The sequence below is a fragment of the Mirounga angustirostris genome, unplaced genomic scaffold (genome assembly GCF_029215605.1).
Source record: "Mirounga angustirostris isolate CCGP_5_RB_7025 unplaced genomic scaffold, mMirAng1.0.hap1 SCAF_15, whole genome shotgun sequence".
Classification (NCBI taxonomy): domain Eukaryota; kingdom Metazoa; phylum Chordata; class Mammalia; order Carnivora; family Phocidae; genus Mirounga; species Mirounga angustirostris.
This window is the reverse complement of record NW_026991723.1, coordinates 82388976-82398465: the sequence shown is the minus strand read 5'-3', so window position 1 is coordinate 82398465 and position 9490 is coordinate 82388976. Positions and strand designations below refer to the sequence as shown.

The 9490-nt window shown below is 46.9% G+C and overlaps 1 protein-coding gene across 5 annotated transcripts in view; it reads left to right on the top strand.

The window, feature by feature from the left end:
- The first annotated feature begins 1638 nt into the window (after positions 1 to 1638).
- Positions 1639 to 9490, top strand: part of STRBP (spermatid perinuclear RNA binding protein) — a 141989-nt gene continuing 134137 nt past the window's right edge. For 3 of the 5 annotated variants that reach the window (XR_010407828.1, XM_054509411.2, XM_045883115.3), the window contains exon 1: positions 1639 to 1795. The gene's annotated coding sequence lies outside the window, so the exon portion shown is untranslated. Of the gene's footprint in view, positions 1814 to 9490 lie in introns of all 5 variants that reach the window. The other 2 variants (XM_064579844.1, XM_064579845.1) reach the window with 2 other exon arrangements.

The following is a 9490-nucleotide window of genomic DNA, read 5'->3' as shown; positions in this document are numbered from 1 at the left end:
CTCCCTAACCCAATCAAGTCCTCAAGGTGCTTACAGTCCAGGGATGTGACAAACAATTACAATCTAGTGCTATAAGAGTACATGGTTTAATGAGCTGTATGCAAAGCGCAGGAATTTAGACAATGTGTCTGAAGCAGCCAAAGAAGTTTTGGGAGAATACATTCCGAGTTGACTAAGAACCCCAAGGAGTCTTCCAGGAGGGTAAAGAAAGGTGAGGGTGATAGGAGGTGGGGACAGGGTGTAGAAAGGGATTTAGGGCCTAGCTCCTGGCTCAGGCAGCTCAGAAGTGTTACAGGCTCTGGCAACTACAGTGCTGAAGTTCAGTGTAGCTAGAGGGTCAAGTTGGCCAGAAGGAGGGGCAAAGGGAAGGGCATGCACCTTGAAACTTAAGGCCAGATCACCAAAACTTTTTAGAGTTAGAGTATTCAAACTTTATCTTGCAAATGAAGCAGAGCTGTTAAAACATTTGAATCTGGCATGTTACAAAACTGGGAAGAGGCCCAGAAGGGGTTGTTATGGGAGATCCCTCCTGGACCTCCAGCTCTCCAAATCCTACTGCTGGGTGGTCTGGTTGTTTCCCACCCCAGGCTGGGAATTCCCTTAGGGCAAGGACCTTGTCTCATTCACTTGTGCAGCCTAACACCCAGCACAGCACCTGGCATGCAGCAGATACTCAGTAAGGGGCCGAACTGGCTGGCAGAATGCTGTACCAAAAAAGTAAAACTTAATTTCTTCCTTAGCACTGCCCAGACAGGTGTTCAGCCAAAATCTGACACAACAACAATGAGGTCAGAGAGGTCCTGGCCTCAAACTCAATCCCAGGTAGGTCCATTGGGTGGGAAAAGGAGAGGTGGTTGCTGATTAAGCTGCAACTTCTGTTCCGTGCCTGCTATGTGCTGAGAGAATTCACACCTATTGTCTTTTTGCATCTCTCCAACAGCTTCTAAATCGGAATTATTGTCCTAGTTTCCCTACCATAAAACTGACGATCAGAATGGTTCTCTAATTTGGTCAAGGTCACACAGCTGGTAAGTGTAGCAGGGGCGGAGGCTGGGAGAGAACCTCTTACCAAGTCAAAGCCCACTGGCCTCTCCGTCCTCCACCTGGGGAGGCGCTGAGCAGCCTACTCCGCTGCTTAGCCTCTGGGGCTGGGGGGGGCCACTCTCCACTGGGGCGCGGGGCCGGAGAGGCCGGCTCGCAGTGGCATCCGGGAGCCGCTCCCAGATTCGGAAGTTACGAAGTTTCCGTGCATTTCGCTTGCCTCTCTGCGCAGCTCGTCCCCGCTCCGCAGCAGTTACGCTGTTAGCGCAGCGGGGCTCAGGTGCTGCAGCGGGCGGGGGCCCGGCGCCGGGAGAAAGGCGGGGACGCAGCTTACGTAAGCGTCCGCTCGCAGGTGCATGCGGCCTCCACCAGCGTGTGGTCCCTGCGCGCTCCCAGGTGCGCAGTTGGCGCAGGCGGCGGCGCGGCCCGGCGCCGGCGGGCGCCGGCCGGCGCTCTCAGGTACGGCAGAGCGCGCGTGGAGGGGGCGCGCGGCGAGCGAGGGGGCGGGCTTTCCGTTCCCCAGCAGCCGCGGGCCCGCCCCCCGTATCGGCCAATGGGCGCGCTGGGCGGTGTCACGTGCTCGCCGCCGCCGCCGCCGCCGCCGAAGCGGAGACCGGAGCCGCGAGCGCCACCAGGGCAGCAGCCGCCGCAGCCGCCGCCGCTGGGCTGAGGAGCCGGAGACGCGGGCGGACGAGGTGGCGGCGGCGGCGGAGCGGGAGCGGGGACCGGGCGCGGGCAGAGCGCGGCGGTGCGGGTAGGCTGCGGCGGCGGGGTAGGCGCCTGCGCGGCGGGCCGTCCCGGGCGGGCGGCGGTTGAGGCGGCGGTTGAGGCGGTTGGCGGAGCCGGCCCGGGCCCCGCATTGTTTGTTGTGCGTCCTTAGCAGCGGCGGCGGCGGCCCCGGCGGCCCCGGCGGAGAACAGGGAGCAATCCCGGCCCCCGTGGCTCTGGCATTGTGGCCGCCGCTGCGGTGCCCCGGCCGCTTCGGGCAAGGGCAGCGGGCAGCCTTCCTCACCTTCGGGGGGACGGGGTCCCGGCCCCGAGTGAGGGGAGGGCGTGGGCAGCGTGGGGGGACCCGGCGCCCGGGGTCTCGGTAGGATGGAGGGCGAGGGGCTCCGGGCAGGTGTTGGAGGACATTGGGGGCAGGGGCTGGGAGCGAGGCTTGGGGGGCTGGCGGAGGGTGTGGGCAGACTTGGGGGAGAATGAAGGGTGGAGGGATCCGGCCCAACGGAGCGGGAGGGCCTTCGGGCAGGTTCGGGGGCCCAGTGGGGCCAGGGCGAGTGCGAGAGGGATGGAGGACATTCAGGCGGGTGGGGGGCAGTCTGGGGGGGTTCGGGAGGGTGTGAGGGAGGCTTTGGGGAGGGTGGAGGCGAGCGTGATGGGAATGGAAGGAGGAAATTAGGGACTCGAGGGAGGAGTGGAAGAAGCGGATGTCCCGGTCGGGGCTGCGTGTTAGGGGCAGGGAGTGGGGGCAGATTTAAGGAAGGCCACCGGACAAATGTGAAGGGAAATGTGGAGGAAGATGTGCAGGTAGGGGGAAGTGTGGTGGGGAGAGAGGGACGGAGGTGTCTAGGGGTCTCTGGAGTGATGGTGAGGGAAATGGAGGTTTGCAGGGAGGTGTGTGTGAGGGTAGGCCCAGAGGCTTCAGGAGACCTGTGAAGGATGTGAGGACTGTGTCTGGTCAGGAGGTGTGTAGGGAAGACAAGAAGGAAGCAGGAGAGTGTTGAGGCTGGACACGTGGGACATGCGAAGGGAGGGCATGTTGTTGGAGGGGGGGAGAAGACAGGTGTCTCACTGGTGAGTGGTGCTCAGGGGAGAACAGTATGGGGGGGGGGAGGAAGGTGATTGGAGCAGGGCCAGAGTTTGAGAGAAGTGAGGACAGTGGAGTAGGATGACGGGGATGGACAGGAGGTATGCAGGGTATTTAACGGGTAGCAGATGTGAGTGAAATGGAGAGTGTTCTTGTGGGAAGTATAGATGTAGGTAGGGGAAGTAAAAATGTAGGTGGGGAAGCAGCAAGATAGGAAACTTTGGGGTTGGGGAGACACTGCAGAGGACAGGTGGAGTGGAGTATGTGTGAGGTAGAGGGCCAAAGGTGTAGGGGGTGAGGGAAATGTTCTTGGAGTGGCAGGTGAAGTATGAAAACAGATGGAAGGAAATGTTTTGGGGGCAGAAGTGTGGAGGGAAGTTAGGGAGAAGAAGGGGTGGGGGGGTGGTACGTGTGTGAAGGGAAATCAGTAGAGGGAGGTAGGAGGGGATAGGTTGGAAGGGGAAGGATGCAGGTCTGGAGTACATACAGTGTGTAGAGGGAGGGAAGCATAGCTTGGGGGTGCTAGATTTTGTCTGGTAGAGAAGTGGATGGGCAGGAAAGAGAGGGAAGAATGGGGGAAAACAGGATATTTTTGGGTAGAGGACGTAGAAGAATGCATAGTATATAATGGGGTAAAAGAAGGGCAAGGTAGGGAGTTGTGTGGATGTGTCTGTGACTAGAAAGGGATAGGTTGTGTATTGGATTGGGGCGGTGGTAGGGGAAGCACGTTGTCCAGGTTTAGGGGCAGGAAATGACTATTCAGGTTTGAGAGAGTTAGGAAAACAGGTTGCTTAAAAGAGAATGGAAGGAACAGGAGCAGGGTGCTGAAGAGTGGGGAGAGACTGGAAAACTTTGAGTCTTGAGAGATTAAAGGGGTTCAAAAATTTTAGGTCACTGGAAATAAAAGAGAAGGCAGAGTGCAGAAGTTGAAAAAACAAAAACCAAAACAAAACAAAAGAGAGGGGATTACATTCTGTATGTAGAACTGAAGAATGTGTGTAGTGTGTGTATGTGGATCCTGGAATGATATTAATGAAAAATGGAGGACATTAAACCCTGTACATATTTGGAAGTTCATGCCTCTAGGATCAGAAAAATCAAGAAGCCCGATTTTAGTTCCAGAACTCTGTGAATGGGGAAGGGGTAAGGGAGAGCTGAGTAGTACACACTCCCAAGTTTGGAGGAGGTATGTGGTGGGATATTGTCCTAGTGCATTGCACTGACAAATGTGCAGATGGAAGAGCCATACAGGGTTGTGTGGAGTGCACCACAAGTGAATAGAAATAGGATTGCAGCAGGTGCAGGGCAGATGCCTTTGTGAAGATAACTGCGAGAGAGCAGGGCCCAGTGTCTGTAGCATTCGAAGGCTGTATCAGGGAGGAAGGGATACCTTGGTGCAGTGTCTCAGCTACCCTGGTGCTTTCTGGGTAATGGGGCAGTTTTCAGGCTTTGAGTGATGTAATATCTGAGTCCCATGCTAGAGGCAGACAGAGGTAATGTACATCCAGCTCCTAAAAGTGGCAGGAATGGAGATCTGCGATTCTTTAACTCTCTTTCAAGGTTGCAAATAACTGATCCTAGGTTGTTGGCTTTTTCTGCCAAATAGTTCAAGTAAAATTTGGTTGGAGGCTTTTGGATTTTCTGGTATTTTGATTTGAGTTAGTGAGTGTAGTGTTAGCTTTATTGAGGAAAGACTTTTGGGGTTGTGTGGACATACAGCCAATCAGCTTGCCAGACACAGGAAATAACCTTCAGGGGTTTGAGCACAGATATTTCAGTGCAGGTCTCATTCAGTGTTCTGTGGCTTGTGTTAGATTCTTTGGGATTTGGAAGGATTAAGGAAACTGCTTTGAGACTGCCTTAGTAAGCAGGGTTTTCTAGAATCTTGGAAAAACGATTTCCCTTTTGACAGTTGAAAATTCAGTCTTGTCAGATTTTGCAAAAAAATTATTTCATCATGTTGCAGAAATAACTTCAATTATCACTTTGTGGGTTTCATGTAGTGTGTAATGTAGTACCTAGTATGATTTCAAATAAAAGGTCTGCTTTGATACCTTGGGAAGCTTTCTGGTTTGATTAGTTTTCTCCTTTTGTCAGTTTAGGAAGTATCTTAATGCGGCCATTGTAAGTTCAAATAATAAGTTTGAGTGGAAGTGGGAATCTTGCCTAAACATAATGAGGGCTTAGCAGAACAACACATTTTAAGTAATCTGAATCTGTAAATATAAATATTTAAAAAATAAACTGGGAGCTAATCATTTTTAAAATCCAAATTTAGGGGCTCCCGGGTGGCTCAGATGGTTAAGCATCTGCCTTTGGCTCAGGTCATGATCCCAGGGTCCTGGGATCGAGCCCCACGTCGGGCTCCCTGCTTAGTGGGGAGCCTTCTTGTTCCTCTCCCTCTGCCATTCCCTCCACTTGTGCTCTCTGGCTCTCTCTGTCAAATAAATAAATAAAATCTTAAAAAAAAAAAAATCCAGATTTAAAGTGCATCATGAAGGCAACAAAATAATGTTCTGAAGGCATTGCTATAAGATTTTATTTTGGAGGGAAAGGTTTTTCAAGCATAATATGCCTTTCATCGAAATTCTTTGCAGTATTTTGAGATTTGATATACGTGTAGGGTATGTTATAAGGAGCATGTTTGGCCCCTTTGGCTCCCTGGCAGAGAATTTGAGCAGTAGGATATAAGATGAATAGAGTGACCTTTGAAAATTCTCTCCAATATGGCTATTGTTTCCTCCTTGCATTTTTTAAGTCTATTGTGTTAGTTCATTTTATTGATTTGGGGCAAGCAGTATTTTCTTGCTCAGAATATTCAATTCTGGCACAGTGTTCTGATTATATGTATTGTTCCGTGAAGTTCTATGGTTTGTGATAGTTAGTAGGCACTTGAAAATATTGTCCTAAGTTTATGAACCAAGGAAAGCAGGTTATTTAGACTTTGTAGGCTAAATAATTGGGTCTGGTTTTATTTTCACTGGTGACTTGCTGGACAAGATACTTAATCCCTTTGTGCTTGTTTTCCTCCAGAAACTTGACTCTGTCTACCTCCCATGAGAATTGAGATGGTTTATATAAAACAAGTATAAGTCTTTCAGGAAGATTAGAACTATGTAAATATGGGGATAGGTGTTATTTCCTTAACTCCTTTTTTCTTTTTATTTTGGTCAAATAATAATTGGTGCTTCAGAATTTGGCAGTAGGTGGGTTAATTTGTAGTGAGAAACTTGGATAGAGATGAAGCTTCTCTGAATGTCAGAGATGTCTGCAAATTGAAGTTTGTTCATTCTTTGCTCTACTGTCTCCTTATCTTTTCTGGCTCATTTCTGTAGTTGAGTGTTGGTGCCGATTTGAATTCTTGAGTATGAGCAGAAGATTGTGACATTCTGCATTGTGGCTATAGCCTGACATCGCTTCTAAGCATGATTTTCCAGAGATGAGCACTTCTCTCACTCAGTGAATTCACTTCCTAAATCAGGAATAATAAATACATTTTCTTGTGTATTTTGCAGAAAATCAACTAATTCTAAGTGACTTGAACAGAAAAATAGAGCTATCCCTCTTCTAGTGGCATTAAACTTCCTCCTTTAGATTTATTGAATACTTTTTCCTTTTTTAAATTTTAGTTCTCAAATACCCATCCTTTTGACATTTCCAAGCCTATTGAAAGGTTATGCGCTGTTTGAGGAGGAATGATATTTAAATGCTTTTAAAATGTTTATTAGTTGTAAAAAGCCTCTAGATGCTGGTTATGATTGACATTGCAAAAATGTAAATAGTAAGACATTTTAGACATTAATTTGCTTGAGCTTGGTAATACCCAGCCCTGATAGTCGTCTTTTGTGCTAGCTGATCTTTTTTTTTCCTTTTGAAGATTTTATTTTATTTTAAAGATTTATTTATTTTGGGGGGGGAGGAACGGAAGGAAAGGGATAGAGAATCTCAGACTCCCAAGTGAGTCTGAGGACCCTGAGTCTCAGGACCCTGAGATCATGACCTGAGCTAAAACCAAGAGTTGGATGCCCAACTGACCGAGCCAGTCAGGCTCCCCTTTAAAGATTTGATTTTTGGGGCACCTGGGTGTCTCAGTCGTTAGGTGTCTGGGATTGGGCCCTGCATCGGGCTCCTTTGCTCAGTGGGAAGCCTGCTTCTCCCTCTCCCACTCCCCCTGCTGTTTTCCCTCTCTCGCTGTGTCTCTCTCTGTCAAATAAATAAATAAAATCTTAAAAAAAAAAAAAAGATTTGATTTTTAAGTAATCTCCATACCCAACATGGGGCTCAAACCCACAACCCCAAGATCAAGAGCCACTCGCTCCACCAGCTGAGCCAGCCAGGCGCCCAGCTGATCTATTCTTAATAGTTTACTCTCTTATATAACAAGTTTGGACCTCCATTACCCGTCTTACTGCTCTTACTGTTTTCATTTGTTTTGCATAGATCTTCTTATTGGAAAATTGGTTGTTTTTTAAAATTTGTTCAGCTGTAGAAAAAGTGTTTCTGACAGGTAATTATGAGAGGCTTCATAATCCAGTCTAATTTTAGAAAACTTTATGGGGAAATGTAAGTTAAATTTATATGTCAGTTAAAACAGAAAAGAATGAAGTGATGAGGCCAGATTAGTGGTGATATAAATATTTAAATGGTTTAAGCCTGAAAGATCTGCAAGTCTGTAACTTTTAGGTCTTGCATTGAATAATGAGGTAACCACATGACCTGATTTGTCACTTTCATGCCTAATTTGATGTATTTCTTGTTTTAAGGGTCCTTGAAATACATCATTTTTGAGAAGTATGGTGTCTGTCTCACAAAAGACATTCCATATATGTGTGTTGCTGAGTAAATGAATGCCATCCTAAATTTTAGTTATTTGATATTAAAATTCTCTTAACTTCTGACATAACTAACGCTGTGTCGAACATCTATTTTCTTGAGTTAACTTTAGCACAACTCGAAAGGGTATAGTTGATTATATCAATAATAAAATCACAGCCTTGCATTGTGTGACTTCATGGTTCATTTCCATTTGAAGAGTGAGAATTCTGCAGCAGGTTGTGTAATAAATTCTGAGGCGTTTCTGGGTCATGGATAAGATGTAGTTTCTTACTGCACCTGCAGAATTTCCTGTTCTTTGCAGTTTTCCAGGTACCAGGACTTTTCACGATACCCTATTAGGCAGATCAGCATTTTGTTAAAAATTGAATTTAACTATATTAATACTATTGACGTAAGGCAAATAGTAATTGTCCTGAAAGACCCTGTTTAGATTTTTTTTTTTAATTATGCTTACCTGTCCTACCAGTTTAATTCAACATGCATTGACTTTTGGCTCAAAGGCACGTTTTGTGCCAGACCTAAGATTTCTTAGTAGGGCTCTATAATACTGTTTTCAGTAAAGAATAGATCCTTCCCTAGATAGATTGGCCCTTAATGTGCAAACGGAGTCTATAACTTTGGTTACCTAGGTAGTGACCTGGTAAAGAGGTGGTTTGTTTCTAACAGTTAAGATGGAGGCAGTTTATTCTTACGATGTTTATAATTCCAAGTAAATATAAAACTCAGGGGTACCTGAGTGGCTCAGTCGTTAAGCGTCTGCCTTCGGCTCAGGCCATGATCCCAGGGTCCTGGGATTGAGCCCCGCATCGGGCTCCCTGCTCGGCGGAAAGCCGCTTCTCCCTCTCCCACTCCCCCTTCTTCTCCCTCTCCCACTCCCCCTGCTGTGTTCCCTCTCTCGCTGTGTCTCTTTCTGTCAAATAAATAAATAAAATCTTTAAAAAAAAAAACCCTCAAACATTGCATCTAATCATAGGATTTTGTACAACTTAGACAAACTACATTTTTACATAATGAAGTATAGGGTGCTGGGTAGCTCTTGTCTTAACTCTGGACAATTCAGTTTTAGTTAGCAAAGCTAGTGAACTAGAGAGGAAAGGTGTTACAATTTTGATAATATAGGTTAGCAGCTGGAGAGAATAACATTTGGAACCCTTGTTATGTATATTTTCAGTTGTTTTTGAAGCAAGCTCTAAATAAACTTTTAATGCCAAGGTTAGTATGGAAGAACAGATATCAAACATATTAGTGATGAGGCTTTTAAAAAGATGGTATCTTAAAGATAATTATTAACTGTGATGCTCTTTGATATGCCAGCTTTGTGGTAAATGTTGTGGAGTTATACAAAATTGGCTTTTGAGGGGCACGTGGCTGGCTTAGTGGATAGAGCATGTGACTCTTGATCGCAGGGTTGTTAAGTTCCAGCCCCATGTTGGGTGTAGAGATTACTTAAAAAATAAAATCTTTAAAACTGACTTTGGTCAGTATTATTGTTTGGTAGTGTTCTTTATTTCTAGCGCTCAGGGTTCACATACCTGGACTTTGGTCCCTGTGGGAGTATAATGTGGGTGAACAGGAGAGTGTTACGTTTAGAGAAATAGAGGCACAGAGTTGACTCTAGAGCAGAGATAGGCAGACTTTCAGAACACCCTTTCAGAGGTTCCTGTTGGTTCCCAAATTTGGCCAGGAAGGTTGATGGCTGGGCAAATTTGAAATCTTCTTTTAGTCAAGTCTTTTCAAGGACTGCCTGCAGTTATGTGTGGCCTTCCTAGGAAATTTGGGGCCCCAGGATGATGCAGTAGTAATGAA